Source organism: Urocampus carinirostris, unplaced genomic scaffold, assembly GCF_059441175.1.
Source record: "Urocampus carinirostris isolate Australia breed hairy pipefish unplaced genomic scaffold, RoL_Ucar_1.0 HiC_scaffold_21, whole genome shotgun sequence".
NCBI lineage: Eukaryota > Metazoa > Chordata > Actinopteri > Syngnathiformes > Syngnathidae > Urocampus > Urocampus carinirostris.
In genome coordinates this window covers 512,410-539,518 of record NW_028283128.1, presented here as the reverse complement: position 1 = coordinate 539,518, position 27,109 = coordinate 512,410, and the positions used below count along the sequence as shown (strand labels likewise).

At 42.4% G+C, this 27,109-nt stretch overlaps 1 pseudogene; it reads left to right on the top strand.

The window, feature by feature from the left end:
- Positions 1–10,516: 10,516 nt before the first annotated feature.
- On the top strand, positions 10,517–10,647 carry LOC148345894 (U2 spliceosomal RNA; annotated as a pseudogene).
- The last annotated feature ends 16,462 nt before the right edge of the window (positions 10,648–27,109 follow it).

The following is a 27,109-nucleotide window of genomic DNA, read 5'->3' as shown; positions in this document are numbered from 1 at the left end:
AGCCCATCCCAGCCATCTTCCGGCAGTGGGAAAGGGACACTCTGAACTGGTTGCCAGCCAGTAGCAGAGCACACAGGGACAGACAACTCACTCGCTCATTCACACATAGAGACAATTTCAGACCGTTCAATTAACCTGACATGAATGTTTTTGGGATGTGGAAGGAAACTGGAGTGCCCGGAGGAAACCCACGCAAGCATGGGGAGAACATGCAAACTCCACACAGGAAGGTTTGATTTCGTGACCTCAGAAGTGTGCCGCGGATGCGCTAGCCACTGCGTTGCCGTGCTGCCCTTCCTATTTCATGTTTCTTCATAATTACATTGATGCTAGTGAATCTGCCAAATATGTAAGATCTTCTAAAATGTGTTTGTTATGTTAAACAACACAAACAGGTTTCCCCAAAATTGTAATAATGGTGAGCGAATTCTGTAGCAAATACACAATACAACGGTTTCTGTAAAAATATTTTTTAAGGTAATTTAAAAATCATAATCACTTTATTTGGTAGAAGCTGCATAATATATAAAGATTTTTTCCTTTTTTATTTTAATTTCCCAAAATAAAATAAAATTGAAATGATTTTACCCAGTACATATTGACATTATTCCGACTATTCATTTATAATTAGCAATTATGTATATTTTGCAACAGTTAAACATTATAATTCAACAATTTTTCCTTAAGTATGTAAACATTTTATCATTTGCATGACCCAACGTCACTTTAAGTCCAGACGCTTAGCCCTTAATGTCTTTAATGTCTCAGTTTTGATGTGACGGACTGTGACGTATAGTTTTTCAAGTTCCATGCCAGTAACTTCCGTATCTGTCTGTAATTTATTTTTCCATAAGAAGGTTCGTTGCATGCAACGAAGTGCCTCATTGTCCACTTGTAATCCATTGATAGGTTGTTGCTTTCCCCACCACAGGAATCTTTATTCCAGCTCGGAAAATGTGTCCATTTAAAAAATGACTCCATTATCCTGTCATGTTTTAATTAGCTGTGTCCCCATTACGGCAAATAGATTTTTTTCATATGTGCTGCCTTTTGATACTTTCAGCTATCTTTCACAGAGCGTTCATCATCTTTCAAAGAATGTCTTCTTGTACTTTTTGGCACAAATTCGAATCCTGATAAATCAATAATTATATTAGGACCAACCGACCGACTGACCGATCGACCGGCCGACCGACTGACCGACCGCCGTACCTACCTACCTACCTACCTACCTACCTACCTACCATAAATTCCGGACTATAAGGCGCACCTGATTATAAGCCGCACCCCCCACATTTCGGGAGGAAAACAGATTTATTACATACACAAGCCGCACCGGTATATTAGCCGCATGTATCCACATTGAGAACAGAAGTCCTTTTTAACTGAACAGTTTTAACGGTGAGAACTTGTATAGATTTGATGTTTCTCTGTTGCTTGCTAATTGTCAGACATATCATATTACACCTCTGAGCCACTAGGTTGAAACGTTTGTTTTAAGTGGAGGGGGGGATCAAGGTCCTGACCGTCACATGCCGACACATCTAGATTCTCATAAATGGCTGATTCAACGGAAAATGATACCGGTTGTTATCGTTTGATGCAGACCTGCAAAGTCCAGGTACCCGTTGAAAGTAATCCAAGGGAAAAAAAGTGTATATTTCCAAAGGTAAGGGTGGGAAAAATATATATGCACCCTGGTCTGCGGTGTCCACAAACACTCACCTTTACTGGTCCCTACTTCCCATAAATTCTGTTACGCTCCTTCTTTTTAATTGGTCAGTCCAAGACTTATCAGAACAAGTGTCCAAAATAAATACAAATAAATACATGACAAAAATATACAGTTGCAAATACATATTATACATGGTTACACATATTTACGAAGAAAGACGGTACACCGAGAGAGTTTTCAAAGCTTTAATAATAATAATGTAACTTTCATCCCAAACCGTGTCTGTGAAAGGTACCACCACGCTACACCTAACACGCTCGCAGGGATAAAAGCGTAGAAGTTGATCAAACCTCACACTGTTTGTTTTCATCAGGTTAGCAATGCTCGTTCTATGCGTTCAAACATTATTATTGGCTTTGATGGCGGACGCATCAGGTTAGTACTGCTCGTTCTATGCGTTTATACTCTCATTGGTGTCGGTTTTAAGTGTGTTGTTGGTAGTGTGCCCGCTTTGAGACTGGGAGGTCGCTGGTTCGCAGCTCGACCGAGACATACCTAATTGGTATAATGGCGGCGCCCTCTGGCTGCGGCTGCATCGACTCGCTACAACGGGTCAGGTGTATCGACATTTCGTTCTGTGTACATTGTTACAAAGAATGACAATACAAAGGAAATTATTATTATTATTATTATTATAATTATTAATTTTACAATTCTAACCATTTTGACATTGCTAGAAGTAAAGCAGCCGAGTCCTGCCATGGCCGGGCATTATACCGGCGGGCGGAGACATAACTGCGTACGATTCTTGCTCAAAGATGTTGTGGTAATTTCGGAGGGAATGTCAAGGCTGGATTTTATTAACAAGTTTATTGAAAAGCTTCTGAAGTTTAAAAAGGAGGAGATACATGCTGTCATAAAAATGCCTTCTGGCAAGGGCTTTGATGTAAGTTTTGTAACGGCGCTTTGAGGGAGTGAGGCCCCAGTTTTCTGGATTTACAGTGGAGAAGCTGACTGATAATGCTAACAAGATTGTCATTGTCAGAATGTTTAGTGAGGTGGTGAGTGCAGATGACGTCTGTTATTGGTTGAGTAGATACTGCTCGGTAAAAGACCAGGCTATGAAGGTGAGGGATGAGAAAGGCTATTGGACTGGTGCCTGGAGGGTACCCGTCCAACAATGGCAAGATCCTCAGGGCTTTCAGGGACTGAAACACCTCCCGTCGACTATATTCCTGGGGGAAAACCGTGGCTTTATCCACTATCAAGGGCAACCGAATCTCTGTCGCAAATGTGGTGAGCATGGGCATCTGGCTGAGGTATGTGGTCGAATTTTTTGTGGAAAGTGCAGGACAATTGGACATTCCTTTGAGGAATGTATCAATAGCAGAAAATGCAACCTCTGTGGAGAAACGAACCACCTCTATAGAAACTGCCCGAAATCGTTTGCTAACAAATTGAAAGCTAGGAAGGCAGTTAGCAAAGACAACAAAGACAATTAAATGATGTCAGACAACATAGATAATGAAATGAATAAATGTAACAAAGACAATGAAATGAATAAAGATAACAAAGACAATGAAATGAATAAAGTTATGGAAATACCAAATGAAAACGAACAAGAAATGAATAAAGTTATGGAAATACCCAATGAAGATGAACAGGAAATGAATAAAGTTATGGAAATACCCAATGAATTTGATCAAGAAATGCACAAAGAAAATGGACAAGACAAACAAATTGAAAATGCAGATGTCCCTACCAAAACCCCTGGAGGAGAGACCAGAGAATCAAATTTGAATCAGGAAGGACCTGAGAATTCTAATTCGATTTCTCATAAAATACTTGAATTTGGACAAGACAAACAAATAGAAAAGGCAACTGCCACTCCAAAAACACATATTAATCAGGAAGGGCCTGGAAGAGAGTCCAAATTAGAAAATTTGTTTGCTACGCCACTGCTGGGATTTGGAGAAGACAAATGAATCGAAAAGGCGAACGACTCTCCAAAAATCCATACGGGCACTGGAAAGAGGGGTAAAAGTAAGACAAAATTGGGGGTGGTGAAAACACCGGAAACAAAGAGAAGAGATTTAGAAGAAAGCCGATTGCCGATGAAAAAGCCCACAAGGGAACTGTATGAAGTTGAGCCGGAGGAAGTAGGGGAGGGAAAAAATCTGACCCTTTGTGGGCAGGGAAGTTAGAGACCCCTTGATAGGTCCTCTGGCTCACCCCCTAACCCAGAAAAAAGGGGAAGACCTGGAACCACAGACAGAGAGTCAGAGGATTCCAGAGTTTTCCCCGGTGAGTCTCCAAATGAGGTACTGCTCTTAAATGATGTGTCTTACACAGGTGACACTCTCGATGATCACCAAAGAATGGACTCGGATCCCCCGGTTTTGTCTAAGTAGTTTAAATACTTTAACAACAATCATCAACATTACATTCTCTACTATCAATGTGAGAAGTGTGAGATCACACAGGTGACACTCTCGATGATCACCAAAGAATGGACTCGGATCCCCCGGTTTTGTCTAAGTAGTTTAAATACTTTAACAACAATCATCAACATTACATTCTCTACTATCAATGTGAGAAGTGTGAGATCAAAGGTTAAGGCTCACAGTGTTTTATCGTTCTTAAAAACTATCAGAACGGATGTGTTTTACTACAAGAATGCTGCATCCCCTTTCTAAAAAATTATAAACAGTGGGAAGAGATTTGGCCATATCCGTCATTATGGAGTGGCTCGAATGATAACCGTAACGATGGGGTAGCCATTTAATAAACAACCCTCAACTCATCATAAAGGGGAGTACTGTGATGAGAGACGGACGCGCAATCTTAGCAAGACTTTCTTATATAGGGAATGATTTTATCTTCATTAACATATACAGCCATGCCGACAGACAACTCAGGTACGAACTCTTAGAGGACATTCAGTCGCATATGCTAGGCCATCAACCACTAATCGTGGGAGATTTTAATTGCATCCTAAGTAGGAAGGATAGAAAGAGGACCGATGAGGAGTTTAAAGTAGATAAAACATCAACTCTATTACAAGACATGTGCCGGACATTTAAACTGGAGGACTGTTTCAAATCCATACATCCAGGAGAGGAGGGCTTCACCTGGTTCAGTAGTGACAATGCCAGAGCCTCTCGAATAGACTACATATTTACAAGGGGTTTAGCACTAAGTGATGCAAGATTAATTCCTGTTTTTTTTTTTCGGATCACTTGCTACTGTCCTGCTCCCTCTCATTTCCTTCAGGTATGATTGTTGGGAAGGGTCTGTGGAAGTTAAACTGCTCCCTGCTGGAGGATGAGGCTCTAGCCGCACAATACAGGGAGCTGTACAAAGACTGGCAGACCCTTCAAGACTCGTATGATTCACGAGCACAATGGCGGGAAATGACAAAGAAACGAACACAGACCTTTTTTAGAAATGCAGGGAAAAACAAGAAACTTAAAGAGATGAAACGCATGTCGGGACTACAAAGAAGAGGTATTTCATCCTAACAGAAAAGGGGATGGACTTTAATGATGAAATCAAAGAGACCAAACAAGAACTAAACGCTTTGGCGGAAATAAAGAGCAAAGGCATCATAATAAGAAGCAGAGAAAGAGAAATAGAAGAAGGGGAAAAATGTACACGCTACTTTTAAAAAAAAATTATGAGCAAAAATGAGGGGCTTTTTAAACTTCAAAACGAAAACGGGCAAATAACAAAGGAAAGTAGTGAAATAACCAAATTAGTTGAAGACTACTACAAAAAATTATATGAAAAGAAAGAAACACATGAGAATTAAATGGGGCATGTATTAGATCATATTTCAAGATCAGTGCGTCAAGACCCCTTTTTAACATCGGACTTTACCCAGGACCAACTGAATGATTGCATAAAGACTATGAAAAAAGGCAAATCACCCGGGGAGGACGGGCAACCTCGAATTTTACCGGACTTTTTGGGATATTTTAGCACCAGATCTGATTACTGTTTTTAACGAATTTTCCATTCGAGACAACATGCCAGACAGTTTCAGAATAGGGATAGTTACTCTATTGCACAAAAAAGGAGACAAAATTGACTTAAAAAACTGGCGACCCATAAGGCTTTTAAACGTGGACTGTAAAATTTTCAGCAAGCTTCTAGCAACACGAATGTCTGTAGTCTTGGGAGACTTGGTTGATCCGGACCAAACCTGTGCCATCGTGGGAAGGAAGATCAGCGCCAGTCTCATGCTGATCCGTGACACCATTTGTTATGCGAGAGACAGAAACATGCGACTAGCGGTCCTAAACCTAGACTTTGAAAAAGCCTTTGATCGAGTCTCGCACCAATACCTCTTCAGGGTATTGCAAAAATGTGGTTTTCCCCAAAAATACATCAAGTGGGTGGGACTGCTATACCGAGACATCTACAGCAAATTCATGATTAACGGGAATTTATCGGAAGCAATCGAGATCAACTGCGGTGTACGTCAAGGTTGCCCTATGTCTCCCCTTCTCTATGTTCTTTGCATTGAACCTTGGGCACAAATGTTAAGAAAAGATAGATTTGTCGAAGGGATCAATATCCCAGGAAGTGGGGGACAAATTACCAAGTGTGTTTTGTACTTGGATGGTTTTAATATTTTATGTACTGACCGCGCATCTGTTGGAAGAGCCCTTGACTTGACTGACCTGTTTGGGAGGGCGTCTGGGTCAAGGCTAAATAGAGAAAAATCACAAGTGAAGTTTTATGGAACGTGAGAAGAGACAGAAAAAGCAGGACTCCCACTGACGGTGTTAAAGACAGACCAGAAAATCCTAGGGATAAAATTCAATGCGGATGGAGGAGGCGAGACCAACTGAGATGACGTGACAAGGAAAGTTAGGGGCCGGTCACACAGCCGTTTGCGGCTGAATCACGGCTAAAATTTTGCGGGGTTTTTTTGCCCGTGGTTGCCCGGGATGGAAAATGCGCAAATTTGGCCAACCCGCTGTTCATCTGTGGTATGGCCGGAAAAAAGACGCCGGCGACTGTTCCGCTTCCTCATCGCGTCATTTCTGCGTCATTTTCTCGTGTGGACCACGGGTATAAAAGCTCCCGAGCCGGTGTTGTGCCCAAATCCGACTCCTACGCAACACCCCCCCACCCCCTCGCGTGAACGCGCATTCTGCTGTGATCGCTTTTGACTTTTTCATCCGCGTTAACAAACGCATTTTGTAGAATACGATCGCACTTTATTGTTTAAATTAACGCGTTATATAGACTAGGATCTCCCACTTGTTATAATTATCTCGCTTTATAGTTTTAATAAGCGTTTTATATAGAGTACGATCGCTTTCGTTGGAAGCGCAGCAGAATGCGCGTTCACGCGATGGGGGGAAGGATTTTATATACGGTGTGCATTACTTTTCGATTACGTTCACAACAAAAGCAAAGACGGAGTGGATTAAGTTGTATTACATTTCCAACAAATGCAAGACGATGTGGTTTTAGTTATATGTTCGCCATTACATTACTTAAAAGTGAGATAAAACGAGGTAAAGGTAGTTGTATTAACGAGGGGATGCAAATCACGGCACCGGGCTGTAGCAACCTTAACTGTACAAGACACAGTCCCGTAAAGATAAAGATATCAAACTATGGCACCAATTTTATTTTGTCATCCTGAGAAGAAATGCCAAGAAACAAATATGGATTAAGACGAGAACACTACGTTGACGGGGGGGGGGGGTTAGGGGAGATTATTCTATCTTCTTTATTCATTATCCATTATCGATCAGTTTATAATACGCTACAAAGCTCAGGAGCCGGGACTCTTACTCTCAACCAAAAGGCTAAGCTAAGGTCCCAGAGTTAAAGATTTGCTGTGAATGCACCGAAAGATTTATTCGAAATGAAGAGAAACTACGCTGACGGGGATCCATGTTCACCCCCTTGACGTCACGAGCACAAATGACGTGTGGCGTTTGACTGTCACACGCGTAACACGCTAATTTCACGTAATAACACCGCGATACAGGCGCAGAACATGCTATTACCATGCTCCACCCACGATTACCCGCTGAAATTTCCCGTCCTACCCATGTGTAAGCACGCCCTGGCCGCGGCCAGAGCACGTCGTTCCGCGTCATTTCTGCGTCATTACCTCGTGTTGACCACGTGTGCGGCACGCGGTTTAACACGTGCTCAAACTTTTGAGCAGCTCAAAAGTTTTGAACGCGGCCAACCACGTGAAAATTTCCGACCGCGAGTAAAGCACTGCTCTATCTCATCTATATGGCGGTCTCAAAACGTCCAACAGTGCTCAACAGCATCTGCTTCACGGTCAGAAATTTATGGCCGTGGTTCAGCCTCAGTACGCTCGTGAAAGTCTGTGTGCCCGCGCTCTGAAGACTTGAGCAGTGCCTAATAATTTCGTGCTGACACCCGCGCGCGAATTTCCGACTGCGTGTTAAGCACCGCTGTATCTCGTCTGAATGGCGATCTTAATGCGTCCAATGGCGTCCGCCTCAAAGGCAGAAATTTCTGGCTGTGATTCAGCCGCAAATGTCTGTGTGACCGGCCCCTTAAGCAAAGACTTGTTTTTTGGTCACTAAGAAAACTGACAATAGAGGGGAAGGTCCTAATCATCAAAGCGATCATCGTCCCACTGCTTTTGTCAATCAGTTTAGTTTTTATGCCCAAAAGAAACGTGCTGTTACAACTGGACCGAGCCGTCTTTCACTTTGTCTGGGGCTCAAAGTGGGAAAGGATAAAAAGAGATACAATGAAAAAGAAAAAGGAAAAAGGGGGGAAAGGAGAGCCTGACCTCCAGCTTTTCCTGGGAAGCAAATATGTCTCTCTCCACTTCCAAAACGCTGTGGGCCCACCCAACAACCCGAAAAGTCAAGCGATGACCCGGTTTTGGATGGGCTCATATTTGCGGAAGCTAAAGCTTGAACCAAACAATCGTTTGATTCCAGTTTCATTTAACTTGCCACCAACACATCTCTTTATTCGGGATTTTTTAAAGAAATTAGATTTGGAAACACAAGAATGTCACTCTTAACAAAACCACAGGGCCCTTATTGCTATTGTGCAAGAGCGTGCAACAGTAAGTCCTGTGCGGGGGCTTGCGTTTGGCGAACCTACAACGGTTTGGAGCAACGTGAATCATCCTGCCCTCCCAAACAGACTACGAGACTTGTCATGGATGGTGGCTCATGAGGTTCTCCCAGTCAGAGCCGTAATGCACCACCGAGGAATGTCAGCGACTTCGATGTGCCCTCGACCTGGCTGTGGCGCCCAGGAGTCGGTGAGGCACCTTTTTTGTGAGTGCAATGCTGCTGAGGACTTGTGGACAATGGCCGACCAACTAGGAAAGTTCCCGGACTTGCCAGCAGGGGAGGTCCCTGATGCACAGTACGTGCTTTACGGGGTGAGTCGGTCGAGGAGGTCTCGGAACGACTTTGCCAGGGACTGGCTCACTCTCGCCGCCATCAAGGACGCCATCTGGACCTCCAGAAACCTGCTAGTATGGAAGTGCAGGCAGATCCCCCCGTGGCTGTGCTCCAAATGGCTGCAGATAGGACGCAGCCATGAAGAAGAATCGTCTGCACCCACCCGGAAGGGGGAACCGGAGCTACACTGTGGGGGTCCCGGCAGCAACGGCCTGGGTTGTGGAAAGTAGAAGTAAGAAGGGAGAGGACCCACACAGAGGACTGGAAGGATGCTGCTTGGGAGGGTGAAATGGCAGATCTTTGTCCTTGCACAATAGTATTGCCCTTTACACGTTGGTTAACTACTGTTAAAAGATAATAACTCTGAAATTGTTTAATTGATGTTGAAAATGTCAGGGAAAAATGTTAAAACGTCATATCGTCATGTCATATTGTCAGATATAACAAAATTATGAATATGCTTGATGGCTGTTGAGATTGTCGTGTTTGTTTTGCTGCTGTTGGTGTCGGTGGATTTGTTCAGACCAAAAACAATCGACTTTGGCCTGGACGGATCTATTGACACTAACAAAGATGTTATATAATGAAATTGGGAATATGCTTGGTTGCTATTAAGATTTTCGAGAAGGGTTGTTCAAACCTCACATTGTGTTTGCTGTTAAACGTCATATTGAAATAGAATATTGTGAATGTGCTTAATTGCTGTTGAGATTGTCATGATTGTTTTCTGTTATTAGTGTCAATAAATTTGTTCAAACCAAAAAAAACAAAAAAATGCAGGATATGAGCATCAGGATGTTCTGCTATAGGTGTGGAAGGATGCTGCTTGGGAGGGTGGGATGGCAGAGCTATGTCCTTGCACAATAGTATTGCCCTTTACACGTTGGTTAACTACTGTTAAAAGATAATAACTCTGAAATTGTTCAATTGATGTTGAAAATATCAGGGAAAAATGTTAAAACGTCATATCGTCACGTCATATTGTCAGATATAACAAAATTGTGAATATGCTTGATGGCTGTTGAGATTGTCGTGTTTGCTTTGCTGCTGTTGGTGTCGGTGGATTTGTTCAGACCAAAAACAATCGACTTTGGCCTGGACGGATCTATTGACACTAACAAAGATGTTATATAATGAAATTGTGAATATGCTTGGTTGCTATTAAGATTTTCGAGAAGGGTTGTTCAAACCTCACATTGTGTTTGCTGTTAAACGTCATATTGAAATAGAATATTGTGAATGTGCTTAATTGCTGTTGAGATTGTCATGATTGTTTTCACTTATTAGTGTCAATAAATTTGTTCAAACCAAAAAAACAAAAAAATGCAGGATATGAGCATCAGGATGTTCTGCTATAGGTGTCGGCATGGCTGTTGTTTTTGGGCTGTGTACTTCATGTTCAGTTACAATTACTAAATTTACAAAATGGCCCTTGCTTATGATTTGATTTTTGTATCCCGGAGATGGAATAAGAGCTTGCTCTGTCCACTCCACGCATCTGCCCGGTATTACAGTACTTCCGGAAGCGGTGCATTCGCAATGATCGCAGCAAGGTTTTGGGGCTAGGACCTTAGCTCGGCCTTTTGGCTGAGAGTAAGTGTCCCGGCGCCTTGGTTTTGTAGCGTATTATGAACTGACCGATAACGGATAATGGCTAATGAATAACGAAGATAGAACAATAACCCTTAACCCTCAATCCATCCAATTTTGTCACTCCGAACATACTCCTCAAACACTTCATCTCAAAAACATTTACCGTATTTTCCGCACTATAAGGCGCACATAAAATCCGATTTTTACTATATGACTATGCGCCTTATAATCCGGTGCGCCTTATATATGGATCAATATAAAAATCACTTTTGAGAACTGTTATGATCTACCATAAAGCTTATTATGCTGAAATAAGCTTTATGGTAGAGTGCATAACAGTTTCAATACGAGCGATTTGAGTAGAAAAAGGCAAAATAAACATGTTACCTGCTCAAAAGTAATTTATATACGGTGTGCATTACCGTTCGATTACATTCACAACAAATACAAAGCAGAAATGGTTTAAATTTTATTACATTCCCAACAAATGCAAGACGAAGTGGTTTTGGTTCTATGTTTGCCATCACGATCCCGAAAAGTGATATAAAAGTGAGATAAAACGAGGTAAAAGTGGTGATAGTAGCTAGGGGATGCAAAACTCGGCAGGGATGCATTTCTCGGCATAACAAGATCGCGCTCTCTCCATCAGCGTGGACAGATGACTGGGGCTTTGTGCAAAAAGTGACCGTGCTCCTTGTGCATTATGCCCCGAGAGCGCATCAAGTGTTAAACGTCATTACGAGACGAAAATTGAACATTGAATTCAAGGCCGAGACATTAAAACGCGCTGTGTCCAGGTAGTAAACAAACACAGACACTAAAAACCTTTGTCACTGCTAAAAACACCACGACTGAAGCTATCTAACAAATTGCTCACTGAATAGCAAAGCACGGAAAACCATTTACTGATGGCGAATATTTTAAAGAAGCTTTTGTGTGTGTGTGTGTGTGTGTGTGCGCGCGCGCGCGCGGGCGTGTGTGTGTGTGTGCGCGCGCGCGGGTGTGTGCGTGTGTGCGCGCGCGTGCCTTCTTTATTGCTGCTGTTATTTCAAGTTTTGATATTTTCTGCAACAAGATATCATTGATGAATGGTATAGTAGCTGACCATATTATTTGTTTTTTGATTGTAGTTTATAGTTGATGACGAATAGTTGATCCTGGTTAATTCTTGTGGTAAAAAGTTGAAGTCAGAATGGCTACAGGCCTTTCCACATGTTGTTCACATTCATATTTTAGTTAATTGATGAACAAGAACAGTGGAAGATAAATAGGTCAGGTATACCAGTGTGCTGCTGGAATTTTATCTTTCCAAAAATGTATTCAGTATTTTTGCACTCTTCAGATGAGGAGCTGTAATAGTCATCCATATCAGTAGGTGACAGTAGATTTTTATATACTTTTTATGTACTAATTATCTGCTCTTGAGGTAGCACAGTACATTTAATAACGTAATTTGTTTAACAAAGTGGTTTAAGATTTTACTGTAAAAAATAAAAACATAAAGCGCATCATTATTTTTTATATTAAGTCTTATTTTCTTCTTTTTATATACTAATTATCTGCTTATGAGGTAGTACAGTGAAATATTTGACATAACTTAATTTTCAAACATTTTTGACGGATGGTGTGACACGGAACTTTTTTATAGATAAAAGTTACCTTGGTTCAAAAAGGGTTGTTGTGCAAGTCATTAATCTTGGTGTGGCACACTGAATTACAAGGAAATTTAAAAAGTGGCACGCCGCACAGAAAAGGTTGCTGACCCCTGATCTATACTCATACTGTTGTTACTCATCACCTTCCTCAGAGCACCCAAAACCTTGCTTCCTTGGTTCACTCTGTGCAATACCTCGCACTCCATTCCAACTGCAGCCACATAACAACCCAAGTACCTGAAGCTTTCAACTTCTTCCAGCACCTGTCCATTCAACCTTGTTTCCAACGCCTTGCCCCATTCCATCACGTGAACACTTCATCACCTTACTCTTCCCATCATTCACACATGACTTACGCCTATCACACATCCTTCCAAACTCCATTACCAACTTTCTCAATTTTTCCTCACAATAAGCCACAAGCGTCATCTGCAAACAACAAGTGACTTACCTGCCACACCGTTCCACTGTTATCCATCATCTCTACACCTCTGCCAAATACCCTTGCATTCACTCTTCTCACCACTCCATCCATGTACACATTAAACAGCCATGGTGAAATCACACACCCCTGTCTCACACCAGTCAACGCAGGGAACCAGTCACTTGTCTCACTCCCTACTCCTCCTCATGCTCTGCTGTTCACATAAAAACTATTCAATGCATCCAACAACTTTCCACCCACTCCATACATTACCATTACCTGCCACAATGCCTCTCTATCGACTCTGTCATACGCCTTTTCCAAGTCCAGGAAAGCTAAACAAACATCCTCACCTTTTGCAAAATATTTCTCAAACACCTGTCTTACTACAAAAACTGGATCCACACATCTGCTTCCTTTCCTGAAACCACTCTACTCCTCCATCACCACCTCATCTGTTTTTCCTCCTACTCTCTTAATAAAGACTCTTCCATACAGCTTACAGAAAACAAACTAAAATAACTGGAATTGCTACAATCATACTTATCACATTTACCCTGATACAATGGCACCACATATGCACTACACCAATCAACAGGAACCACAACACTTAAAAAGCATACATTCAACAAGAGTACTAACCAGTCAATCATGCCACCTTTTTTCAAGCATTCAGCAGTACAACGATCCAACCCAGGCGCCTTCCCCTCTTTCATTTCTTTTACTGCCTCTTGCACCTCCCATATTTCCACAGGCTTCACATTTAAATCACCCAACATGGACATTCTTCCCATACCACCGAACGCCTCGACTTTCACTTCCCTTCCATCCTCTACATTCAACAACTCCTCAAACAGACGGCATCAAGCTGGCATTTTTATGAGGCCATGCATGCAGTTCTCCGTGGTAGGCCATCCGTTGATCCACAAGTATTGGTGGCGTCATTCACCCCACCTGAACCGACAGAATCACCAATAGTAAGTTGAGAGGAGCAGGAACTCAACCCACCAATAATGTTTTCTTTATGTATAGCACCCTATACACAGTTGTTTTTGTACAGGAAGTTTTTAAATCAAGACTTAAGACATACTTCTATTCCAAAGTATATGATTGATGCCCACCTCATATTTTGTATTGTCCTGTCCTTTTCCGACTGCCTGCCTGGTGGTGATACGAAGAAGGACGATCTGAGATGAGTTAGCGGACCAGAAGCATGTTAACGCCTGCACTTACCAGCTGGCAGAGATGGGAAGCTGCGTCGTGGCCGTCATAAACTTTTTTGAATGGTTTACAGGCTGGGAGCGTCGTTGCTGTCATGCACCTTCGGGACAAATTTTCAACGTGTTACCTAGTGTTTACTATGTTTGTGTACTGTAATGCTAAATGTAATTCACCCTGGTCATCCTGAAAGGGGGATTACTACTTGTGAGGTCCCTTCTCAAGGTTTCTCTTTTTCCTCACGCTGAGGTTTTGAGTTGTTCCTTGCCCGCATGTTGGTTTAAGATCAGGTAATTGTGTAATTGTAATCCTGTGCAGTCCTTTGAGACATTTTTGTGATTAAGGGCGATATAAATAAATGTGACTTGACTTGACTTGACCTGGCAATAAACCAGCATTAAGTAATTCTTGTTTTTTCCACCCAACCTAAAGGCCATTGTAGAATGTCCTGTGGAAGTCATTTCAAGTCAAGTCATTTTTATTTGTATAGCCCTTAATCACAATTAGTCTCTAAGGGCTTCACAAGTTATTACATATAAGATCAGGTTACTCGTATGCTAGTGAGTTTTAAGCCTAGATTTAAACATTTCCACCGAGGTTGCAGATCGGATCTCAGGGGGAAGAGCATTCCACAACACCGGTGCCCGGATGGAGAACACTCTCGAACCAGCGGAACACTTCTTGGCTCTTGGGATCACCAGGAGACCGGCGCTCTCGGAACGAAGGCTTCGGACCGGGACATAGGGGTAGATCAGATCTGAAAGATATGAGGGGGAAAGTCCATGTATGATTTTGTATAGTAGTAGGAGAACCTTAAAATCGCATCTTAGGCTAACAGGGAGCCAATGCAGGTTAGAGAAAATTGGGGTGATGTGATCGTACTTTTTTGTCCTTGTTAAAAGCCTCGCTGCAGCATTTTGTACCAGCTGAAGACTCTTGAGTCTGGTCATCGGAAGACCGGAAAGTAGTGCTTTACAGTAGTCGAGACGGGAGGTAACAAACGCATGAATTATGATTTCCGCATCCGACTGAGAAAGTATAGGACGAATTTTAGCAATGTTACGGAGATGGAAGAAAGCGGTTCTAGTAATTTTCTTCACATGTGTTTGAAAGGACAGATCAGGGTCGAAAATGACACCTAAATTTTTAAGTGAGTCACTCTGTGTGATGTGGCAATTGTCCAAGTTCACTGCGGTTTTAGAGAATAAGTCACGGGACTTAGAAGGACCAATAACTAACATTTCAGTCTTTTCAGGGTTAAGACGCAGGAAATTGAGTGACATCCACTCTTTTATCTCAGTGAGGCAGGCCTCCAAAGTTCCACAGTTTAGTGTGGCAGATTCCTCCATCGGGAGATAGAGTTGAGTGTCATCTGCGTAGCAATGGAAACTGATATTATACTTACGAATACTATCACCTAGTGGAAGCATATAAATGCTGAAGAGAAGGGGGCCAAGCACTGAACCCTGCGGAACACCACAAGTAACACTAAATAGCTCAGATGTCAATTCGCCATATTTAACGCAGTGTGTCCTATCTGAGAGGTAGGATCTGAACCATAATAGGACGCTTCCTGAGAGACCAATCCATTTTTCCAACCGTTCTAGCAAGATAATATGGTCCACTGTGTCAAATGCAGCACTAAGGTCCAGCAGCAGCAAAAGTGATGATGCGCCCGAGTCCATTGCCCGTAGGAGATCATTGGTTACCTTAATCAGAGCTGTCTCAGTAGAGTGGTTAGCCCTGAATCCTGATTGCATTGATTCAAAGAGATTGTTCTCGGGCATGAAATCATTCAGCTGCTGTGCCACTACTTTTTCAAGTATTTTAGAAAGAAACGGTAGGTTTGACACAGGTCTATAATTACATAAGTTTTCTGGATCTAGGTTGGGTCGTTTCAGTGTGGGTTTAATGACAGCGGACTTAAAAGCAGCTGGAACTACACCTGAGGCGAGTGATATGTTTAAAATATTTAGAACTGAAGGTGCAAGAACGCCAAAGAGACCTTTGATAAGTGAACCTGGAAGTGGGTCGAACTGGCAAGTCGTCGGTTTGGCCGTATTCACCATCTGTTTAAGATTTTCGAGTGACAGTTCACTAAAACGGGACAAAATACCTAGAAAGCCACCATGTCGTGCATCTAGAGATTTGAGTGCTTTAGTATGTGTTGAATTAATACTGTCTTTAGCAATTTCTTCCTGTATGCTTTGGATCTTCTTAGTAAAGAAGACCATTATGTCGTGGGCAGAATGGGTGGAGCTATCTGGGATAGTCTGTTGCCTTGTTAGCGATGCTACAGTGTCGAAAAGGACCTTGGGATTGTTCTTTTGTGACGCAATCACTTTCGAAAGGTAGGCTGATTTTGCAGAGGCCAGGGCCGCTTTATACTTCAACAAACTATCACACCAGATTTGATGGAAAACTTCAAGCTTGGTAGCGCGCCATTTTCTTTCAGATTTCCTGCATTCTCGTTTAAGGGATCTAGTTTCATCATTAAACCAAGGTGTGCGTCTTTTAGGTCGTGATTTATGCCGGAAGAGCTGGCCACCATCACAGCGACCACACCATCCACACTACCGGGCACGTCGGCGTCATCTTCCACTCCGGCACCAGACCCCAAATCACCCAGAAAAAAAAGGAAGCACGATACACTCCTTGACTTTTTAAAAGAGGAGTCTGCCAGAGTAAAGAAAAGGCACGCAGAAACTGAGGCCAAAACTGAGCCGTTCCTGATCCTTTTTGGGAAGCTTGTGGACAAATTGCCAGAACAGTGACATCCCTGCAAGTTCTCATTTGTTTTATGAAAGGAAAATATTTTTTTTCATTAAGAACTCGATGAAGTTCCAGTCTATTTTCCAGTTATATGGAAGTATTGGTATATTTGTTACATTTTGTGACACATTATTTATTTACTCTTATGTATTTCGGACCAATGTGCGTTTGTTTGTAAATTATTATTCAACCCAGAGTGATTTGTAGTTGTTTTCTGTTCAACAATCACACAGTTCACGCACAGTATGTCACATCATTATAAAATAAACCACCAAGGTGTTACTCAATATATAGACATTTAATGAATAGTAGTTGTACTTAGAGAAACAATATACCAAATACACATGACGCACAGGTCTAGTATGAATATTAACTTGTGTAGAACTCAGGACAAATAGTGACTGCTGCAGTAATAACTAATAGTTAAAACATAATGCAGAAAAGCAAATGTGGGTCTGACTTCCAGAGCCTGAAACATGGCTTTTGGGCAATTTATTCCATATTAACTGTGGAAAGTTCTGTGTTTTGTGGCCCTGGGAACACTGAAGACCCGTGACACCATACGGTAGGACAGACCGTGGGCCAGCCAGTACACGTAGATCAGGACCTCCAGCCATGGTCCTGTTCTCTCTTCAGCAGCTCCTGCAGGCCTTCTTGCTCAGCCTGAAGTCCTGGATGAGTTCTGACTCCACAACGACGCATCAAACCATAAGCACAGGATAAAAACATTCCTGTCCAACCTGTCCACGCTTATGGGGCAGCCACTCTGAAACACAATAGATAAGATAAACAATTTGGACATAAATGTGGGCATAGAAAAGAAAGAGACAGCTTTTACTGTGACGTATGCGTCATGAAAACAATGTAGAAATTATCTTTTTTTTTTAATATCTAATGACAATTCTTTTGAATTAAATTACTTATAAACAAAGGTGTTTGGGTGCTAAATAGAAGGTTTGGTAATGATATTATTTCAGCTTAAGGGTCAGGTGGACTGTTTTTGTGTTACTTTTCATTGTGTCACACATTAAAGACCCCTACTATATGTCATAAAATGGCATTAAGATACTAATAAGTAGGTTGTCATTTATGTCTACACAAACATAGGGTATTATGTGAACGTGGGTTGTACGTTAACCCTAACTGTATTTGACCAACCGCGTCATTTTTTTAATGAGAGGACTTACCTTGTAAAGATGAATCAGCGCAACATAGCGCGAAAGCCGTCTCCTCAGTTTATTGGAGAGACGGCAAAGGTGATAAGCTTCCAGGCGATCGGTAATAACACAGCTGTGGCGGGCATTTTCAACGTTGCAAAATTTCTGGCCGTGATTCAGCCTCGATACGCCCGTGAAAGGCTGTGTACCCGCGCTCTAAAGTATTGAGCAGCGCAAAACTTTTTCGCGCCGCCACCCGCGCGTGAATTTCCGACCGCGTGTTAAGCACTGCTGTATCTCGTCTGTATGGCGATCTCAAAGCGTCCAATAGCGTCCGCCTCACAGGCAGAAATTTCTGGCCGTGATTCAGCCGCAAACGGCTGTGTGACCGGGCCCTTAGAGATAAGGAGAGAAGCTCAGTTATCCGGGAGGGACTCGGTGCAGAGCCACTGCTCCTTCGCGTTGAGAGGAGACAGTTGAGGTGGCTCGGGCATCTAATAAGGATGCCTCCTGGACGCCTCCCTTGGGAGGTGTTCTGGGCATGTCCCACCGGCAGGAGGCCCCGGGGGCTACCCAGGACACGTTGGAGAGCCTATGTCTCTCGGCTGGCTTGGGAACGCCTCGGGGTCCCGTCGGATGAGCTGGAAGAGGTGGCTGGGGATAGGGACGTCTGGGCTTCCCTTTTGACGCTGCTGCCCCCGCGACCCGACCTCGGATAAGCGGAAGACAATGGATGGATGGATGGATGGATGGATGGATGGATGGATGGATGATATATTACTTTCCCAAGATGCCCCTCCCCCCATCCCCCTCAGAATAATCAGACTTTACTAGTACTTGGGGAGGATGGTCGTGTTTTGATGCGACAACCTGAAACATCTCAAAACTTCCCAAACTGTCTGGTGCCCAGAAGAGGAAGAAAATAAAAAAAGAGGAGGAAAAACCCAACAAGCACAGAGGTAATGTTGCAGTCAGTAAAGATGATACCACGATATTATTTTTCTGAAGTAGATTGATAGTGTTATATAAGGTTATTCACATACCATTCAGCTTAACAAACCAGTAGTTAGTTAATCAAAAAATAGCCAGCGCTATCTGTCACTTTTTACGTCGGGTGACCAGTCACTAAACCTTTCCCAGGACATCTCTTGTTTTCATGCCCTGTTCTAGCTTGCAAGCAACAATCATAAATAGTTGTGGATTATGACACACACTCTTCCAAAAAATCCTCAACAACTCCAGAAAGACAGACTGATACTAGGTAAACTCCACAACTGGCCCATTCATTTGTATGAAACGAATCTTGACTCTGCTCTGCATAGAGGGGTTTAAATTTCTTATGGTTTTCATTTATATTATTTAATTTTATTTTATTATTTAATTCATGTGTTATAAGATTGGTGTTAAATACTCCTCTTCTCTCTTCAGATACACTGCTGAGATACCTCAGTCCCACAAGTGGAGATCCCCCCGTCACCTCCACATCAGCAGCATAACCGAGCAGTGACAGCAGCATCAACCGTTCCTCCAGTTCTCTCCAATCCTGCTACCCAACCTAGTGATGCAACAACATCCACCCGTCCTCCAGTTGCCCCTACCCCAGCTACTCAAACTACTGACACACACAGCAGCATCAATTGGACCGTCATCTGCTCGAGTAGTAGTCCATCTCCGCTGACCGATAAGGTACAAACAGAGTTGGTTCACAATGGTGCATTTCAAATAAGAAACAATTTCAAGTTCCCGAAACAAAAAGTTAGACAAAGGTGTTAACATGAATACTTCAACAGACTCTTAGTCAATGAAAAAAAAGTCAGAAAAAGCTGGCTTATGTACTCTTAAAACAATGATAGCTTGCACTGCTTCTGCTGCAAACTTTATGCTAAAAGAGAGTACAAACTGAATACAGATGGACTGGAAAAATGGAAGTCACTTTCTCAAAGTCCTCAAGGGTAGCCAGGATCATAATGCTCAAATGGCAACATGAAAGGGGACTTGGAGGTAAGTGTTGCGAAAGGGCTTACAATAAATAGACAAGAGATGGCACTTGCGGAGGTTTAGAGATAAAGGTGGCGTGAAGTATTAAATCGATTGGTGGCAATAATTTAGTCTTAAGCTGAAAGAAACATGGCTTTTAGGGGTTCCACAGACACATTAAAATCCACCAGACAATGGGAATTTTCTGAAAGAGGTGAAGGTTATGGCCAAATCTGACCCAGTGATGAAGCAACATGTCAGTGGGGTGGAGCTTTCAGTAACATGCATTATTTTCGCAAAATAATCCAAAATGAACTGATAAACTCCATCAGTTCTAAAGTCCTATACCCACTAGGTGGAAGAGATAAAAATATCCAAACATTTTTCATCATTTTCGATTGCACACCTGATGTGAGTTATGAGAAAAAGCTCTCTGTCATAGTCAGAATAGTGTCACAAGAAGACATGAGGAGCATTTCTTGTGCTTTCTTGTTGCAGAGCAGTCACCAGAACATTTGTCATCTCTAATCCTCCAAAAGCTAGAGGAACTTAACATTCCATTTGAGGACTGCAGAGAACAGTCCTATGACAACAGTGCCGCATGAAGGGAAAAAATGAACTCAAGAGCTTTTTTTATCTCATGTGGTGCCCATACTTTAAATCTGGTAGTAGCTGATGTGCAAAAACTCACCAGATGCCCTTGGATACTTCTCAGCCTCCACCCATAGATGGGACCTTCAGAAACATGTGAAAATCATTGTGAAATCATGGAGGGGCGCACTCCTGGCCATATCTTGGTGGGAGGGCGCTTGTGCACTCTTATTTTAACTTAATTTGAAACTTTGTCATAAATATCCTCAACTGCATTGCTTCTTTCTCTTTTTTCAAAGTCCGAATATTTGGTCTGGTCCTGGAAAAGAAAACGCGGTGAGACATTAGAATGTCCTTTCACCTTCGCCAACCGCCTTCCTCACATCCTTCTCCAAACCACCACATACTGCCACATATGAACCTACATACTTAAAACCATTTACCTCTTGCAACTCTAGATCATTTAACAAAATATCTAATACACCTACCTCACCACCTCTCGAATACCTCATTACCTTACTCCTTGGTAAGCTTTCTTCTCTCACACTCTCTATAAACTTCACTACCAAAGCCCTCAGTCCTGCTGCAGAGTTAGCCACCAAAGCAGTGTCTTCTTCAAATAACATCTGACTTACATGCAACCCACACTCACCCACAATACTTGATATGCCTCCTCTTACATGCACCTCATGCACCACGCCAATCATATACAAATATACAGTAACGGCCAAGGTGACATGACACACCCATGCCTCAAATCCAATCTTACCGGAAAACACTCGAAAACTTTACTCCCCACTTTCACACAAGCTCTACTATCCTCATACAAACTTTGCACAGCGCGCAGCAACCTGCCACCCCATACATCTTAAACACTTGCCACAAAGCTTCCCGATCTTTCCGGTCATATGCTTTCTTTTAATCCATAAATGCATAAAACACCTCTCTTCCTTTCACTAAAAACGTTTCACTCCAAAAATCTGATCCGTAGGCCCCCTTCCACTTCTAACCCTAGACTTTTGTTTATGTTCCAAAGGAACTACTTTCTGTGTAATAATATTGTAGTTATCACCCTGCGCACGGCGTGTAGTGATACAATGTATAGGTCGATCATCAACTGCTGAATCCGTTAAAGATTGTTCAAGCGGTAAAGTCATGTAAACTTCATGCCGTTTTTCCCCATCTATATTTTTGATGAGAACACAACAATTGCTGACGAGTCTCGAACCTAACATGTGCAACAAAATTGTCTCATTTCAACTTTCCGCGGAGTTTTAGTATTTACATGCTTCAACTTCAAATTTCAATTTTTTTTGCGCCTTAACCCAGAAAAAAATGATGAGAGGTTTATAGTCTCGCTGAACGGCTAGCTTGCAAGTTTCTGTAGTCAGCAGGGATTTAGGTATGTGGATAACTGGCCTGCTTTCTGGGGCTGACCTGACCTTCTGAGGAGCGACGGCCTTCACCCTGACTTGGAAGGTGCTCTCACTCTTTTTAAAAATATAGAGTACTGTTTAAGCCTTCCATGACAGGGTACACTAGTGCAGGCCAGGTCACAGGTGATTAGTGAACCTGTAACCACGGGTGTGGAGTCTGTATTGCTGGAGCTAACTAGCGCTATGCTAGATTCATGCAATTCACATAGTTTTTGTAGTTTAGAGCGTTCAATTACCTGCACCACACACCCTTATCTGTACTCTTCTATAACATCTCCTTCTGTGCTTCTTACCTCTGATTCTGGGCGGCAGTAGCTCAGGATGTAGAGCGCTCGTCTTGGGATCAAGGGATCCCAGTTCGAATCCCGGCTCGTCTGTGTTACATGTCGAATTGTCCTTGGGTAAGATACTGAACCCCTAATACCCCCAATAAGCAGGTTAGCGCCTTACATGGCTGCAAGGCCGCTATTGGGAAATGTGGAGCACATTGTAAAGCGCTTTGGGAAGTCATTGAAAAGCGCTATATGAATGCAAATCATTTCATTTCATTCTCCCTTGTTAGGTGAGAAGGGAGAAGAAATAACATTAGTTTCTACCACTAGTCATCCTGCTCCTCCACCTGTCAACAATATCCCTATGGTATGGAATTCGGGCCGCATCTGCCGCCATGCAAGGCACAAGACAAGCAGTATAATCTTGTGGAGGTTACCACTAAGGTTACCATTAAGGTTCAAAACTCGGGAAAGGGTTCAGCTCAGTCCACAGTGCTGAAGCTTGGCCTTCTGAATATTAGATCACTAGCCTCCAAATCTTTACTTGTCAATGACCTTATTAATGAACACAATCTCAACTTTATTGGCCTTTGTGAGATCTGGTTAAAACCAAATAAGTTTGTAGTGTTAAATGAGGATTCTGCCCCTAACTTTGTGAGTTCACACTTGCCACGACCATGCAAATAAGGTGGCGGCTCTGATATCGGAAGGTAAGTTGAAATTTACTCCTGGTACCCCTACTGTTTTTAAAACGTTTGAAGCACTTGTTACGAGGTCCTTGATGTCAACACCAATTTATGTAGTTGTTGTGTATCGCCCACCTGGACCATAATCAAAATTTTTTGGATTAATTTTCGGAACTGTTAACAGACTTAGTAACTTATGCGGACAATGTTGTAATTATTGGTGATTTTAATGTACACATAAACTCCGCATCAAATTCACTTGCGATTGCTTTTAAGTCACTGATTGATGCATTTGCTTTTAATCAAATAGTTAATGTGCCCACTCATAAAGATGGGAACACTCTAGACCCGGGGTGTAGTGGACTCAAATGATACACTGTTACCGTATCCTAATGCCATCTCTGATCATTATCTTGTTAAGTGTGAGGTGCTGTTTAATGTTTACTGTGATAAGGGAAATTTAGGCTTTAGTAGTCGCAATATCCGCCCTGCAACGGCATTAGCTTTAAAAGAATTATTACCTACAGTAACTGCGGCCTTCCTTTCATACACTGGGTCTGTTGACTCACTTACAAACAACTTAAAAATTGCTTTGGTTAATGTTCTTGATTCTGTGGCGCCCCTAAGGCATACATTTCGACCTAAGAAGCATACACCTTGGTTTACCGAAGAAACCAGGTCACTCAAACAAGGTCGCAGGAAACTTGAATGAAAATGACGCACTACAAATATGGAGGTCTTCCGACTGGCCTCGTGTGACAGCTTGCTAAAATATAAAGTCGCTCTTGCCTCAGCTAAAGCATCGTTTTTCTCTAAGATTATTGTTAAACATGAAAATAATCCGAATTTTTTGTTCGACTCAATGGCGAAACTTACCAGACAACAACTTAACCCAAATAGTTCTACTTATTCTGCTAATGACTTTAGGGAATTTTTAAATAAAAAGATTAAACTCATCAGGAATGAAATCTTAAACGAACGCTCTGCAACCTCGTCCTACCTCAAAGATGCAGAGGTGTTAGGTAAGGACCGTGTCGGCAGTTGTTCAGAAACATTCTCCAGTTTCAATAATTTGTCCCTTGATAGTCTTGAACAGATGGTCAGTAGGGCCAAACAAACTACTTGCCTGCTTGATCAGTTTCCAGCTTCACTGGTGAAGGATCTGTTTGGGATCTTAAGATCATCGTTTTTAAATATTAATAATATATCGCTATCCTCGGGTATGGACCATAACATATTATTTGTTCGTCTGGAATGCATTGGTATCTCAGGAACTGTACTCTTGCGGTTTAGGTCCTACCTGTCAGACAGGATGCAATGTGTTAATTACGGCAATCTGACCTCTAAACTCTCTAATGTCCCCGTGGCGTTCCACAGGGCTCTGTACTTGCCCCCCTTCTTTTTAGTATTTATATGCTTCCGCTTGGTGACATTATCCGCAAGTATATCAGTTTCCATTGCTATGCAGATGACACTCAACTGTATATGCTACTGGAGACAACTGGACAGTTAAGTTGTAAAAATCTGGAGGCTTGCTTTACTGAGATTCAAAGATGGATGTCACTTTATTTTTTGGCGCCTTAACCCAGAAAAAACTGAAATGTTGATTATTGGTCCAACTCATTGTCGTGAGTTATTTTCAAACACTGCCCTAAACCTAGACAAATGTAATATCACCCATAGTGGCTCGGTCAAAAATATAGGTGTTATATTTGATCCTAATCTGTTGTTTCAGTCACACATTAAAAATAATACTAGAATAGCTTTCTGCCACCTCCGTAATATTGCGAAGATTCACTCGATGTTGTCCCAATCAGATGCAGAGGTTTTAATTCATGCGTTTATTACTTCTCGGCTTGATTACTGTAATGTATTGCTTTTTGGTCTCCCGATGTCTAAGCATCAAAAGTTTGCAGCTGGTTCAGGATGCGGCAGCTAGACTCTTGACTAAGACAAAAAGTTTGAGCATATTACTCCTGTATTGGCCAACTTGCACTGGCTCCCAGTCCACTTAAGATGTGACTTGAAGGTTCTCTTATTAAAATACAAATGTTTGCATGGAGTTGTACCCTCTTATCTCTCTGATTTAATTTCCCCCATGTTCCTGCACGGAGCTTCCGCTCAGAAAATGCCGGTCTTGTGACTCCGAGAGCAAGAAGTCTGCACGCTCGAGAGCGTTCTCCACCCGGGCCCCGGTGCTATGGAATGCTCTGCCTCCAGAGATAAGATCGGCAACCTCAGTGGAAGATTTTAAATCTAGACTTAAGACACACTTCTATTCAAAATTGATGCCCACCACATATTTTGTTTTGTCCTGTCTTTTTCCGACTGTCTGGTTGGAGGTGATACGAAGGGTTTCTGTTAAAATAATGCATCTATCCTTCCATCCATCATCTGCACCGCTTATCCTCAGTAGGGTTGCGGGTGTGCTGGAGCCCATCCCAGCTATCTTCGGGTAGTGGGCAAGGAACACCATGAAATGGTTGCCAGCCAGTCCGAGGGCACACACAGACAGACAACTCATTCACATCTAAGGACAATTTGGGCTCAAGTGCATGTTTTTGGAATGTGGGAGGAAGTCAGAGTGCCCGGAGGAATCCCGAACCAGGATGGGGAGAACAGGCAAACTCTGCACAGGAGGGCTGGTAGCTGGATTTGAACCCATGACCTCAGAACTGTGCCGCAGACGTCGCCGTTAAAAGTACCTTTCAGGCAATTAAAAAAAAATCATGCTGTAGAAGACTTTACTTTGGGACACCATTGTTCGTTCAGGCAGACAAGCTAGCCCCGTCCCAACCCCCACCTTTGCATCCACCTTCCTCTCCCTCTTTTTCTCTCTCCCTACTCCAGCTGGAATACATTGATGAAACACTGCTTTCACGCAAGAGTGGAACTTACACAAATTAACCTCTTGCAATGTCAGAAAATGATCAAAGTCAAACATGTGAAATGAATACTGAACTGTGTTTCTCTTTAATTACATTGATTTAATTATCTGGCAGCTACTGGGCATGAGGGTTGGCTTTATTTCCCATATGTGTAGCAAAGGTTGACTTGACAACTCCCCCCAGGGGGGCCGGACAAGTTGGTAGGAAAACTCTTTGAGGGCATCAACACAGTATGTGTTTTGTATGGTGAAAAAGGTGATTCTGTTTTCCATTCCTATTTTTGTGTATTTGAACAGCAGTGCTACCTTGGCGTAGTTGTTTCCAGACAAAAATATATATAGAAGAAAATCCCCAGCAAGCGTTCCAAATTTCAGCTTGGGCAGGGTATCCCAAAACTTCTTGTAATGATGGACACTTCAAAAAGGGCAATGTTGTCACAAATTTCTTCTGTGCTGGAGACTTTTGGACATTTATTATATGGTAGTTTAACCAAATCTGCCAACTGCCACAGGCAGCTTTCATAAAAAATAACCGCTTTCACGTCAACAAGACAGGGGTGCCACAAAGTAAAATAAATACGAATTTATCGACCTATGATTTCTTAGAAAACTTAACGTTGGTATGATGGTTCATGTAGTTTTGAATAGTATTCATACCAATGTATTTTACTAAATGAAAGTTGTTTTTTGTTCCAATAGAAGGTACAAACTATTACAGAATGTCCCTTTAAGTTAAATAAAAAAATTATCAAGGAAAAACAAACCAATCACCAAAAATCTTCCTTTTCAGACAATATGTTTTAGCATGGGCAGCACGGCGGCGCAGTGGTTAGCGCTTGTGCGGCACAGTTCATGTCATGGGAACCTGTCGTGGGTTCAAATCCGGCTCCAGACTTTCTGTGCGGAGTTTGTATGTTCTCCCCGTGCTTGCGTGGGTTTCCTCCGGGCACTCCGGTTTCCTCCCACGTTCCATTTCAGGTGAATTGACCGGTCCAAATTGTCCCTAGGTGTGAATGAGTGAATGAGTTGTCTGTCCCTGTGTGCCCTGCGATTGGCTGGCAACCAGTTCAGGGTGTCCCCTGCCCACTGCCCGGAGATAGCTGGGATGGGCTCCAGCCCCCCCGCGACCCTGAGGAGGATAAGCGGTACGGCTGATGAGATGAGATGAGATGTTTTAGCATGTTGAAAACCTATTGGGTGCTCTAATAGCTGTAGGAATAGCTTATATTATGTTTATTTCATTCAGAATGTAATTTGGTGGTTACCGGTTTGGCCAGCAGGATTCCCACCCAAATTAAATTGACCTAGCCTCATATTGTATTTCGCATTTTTT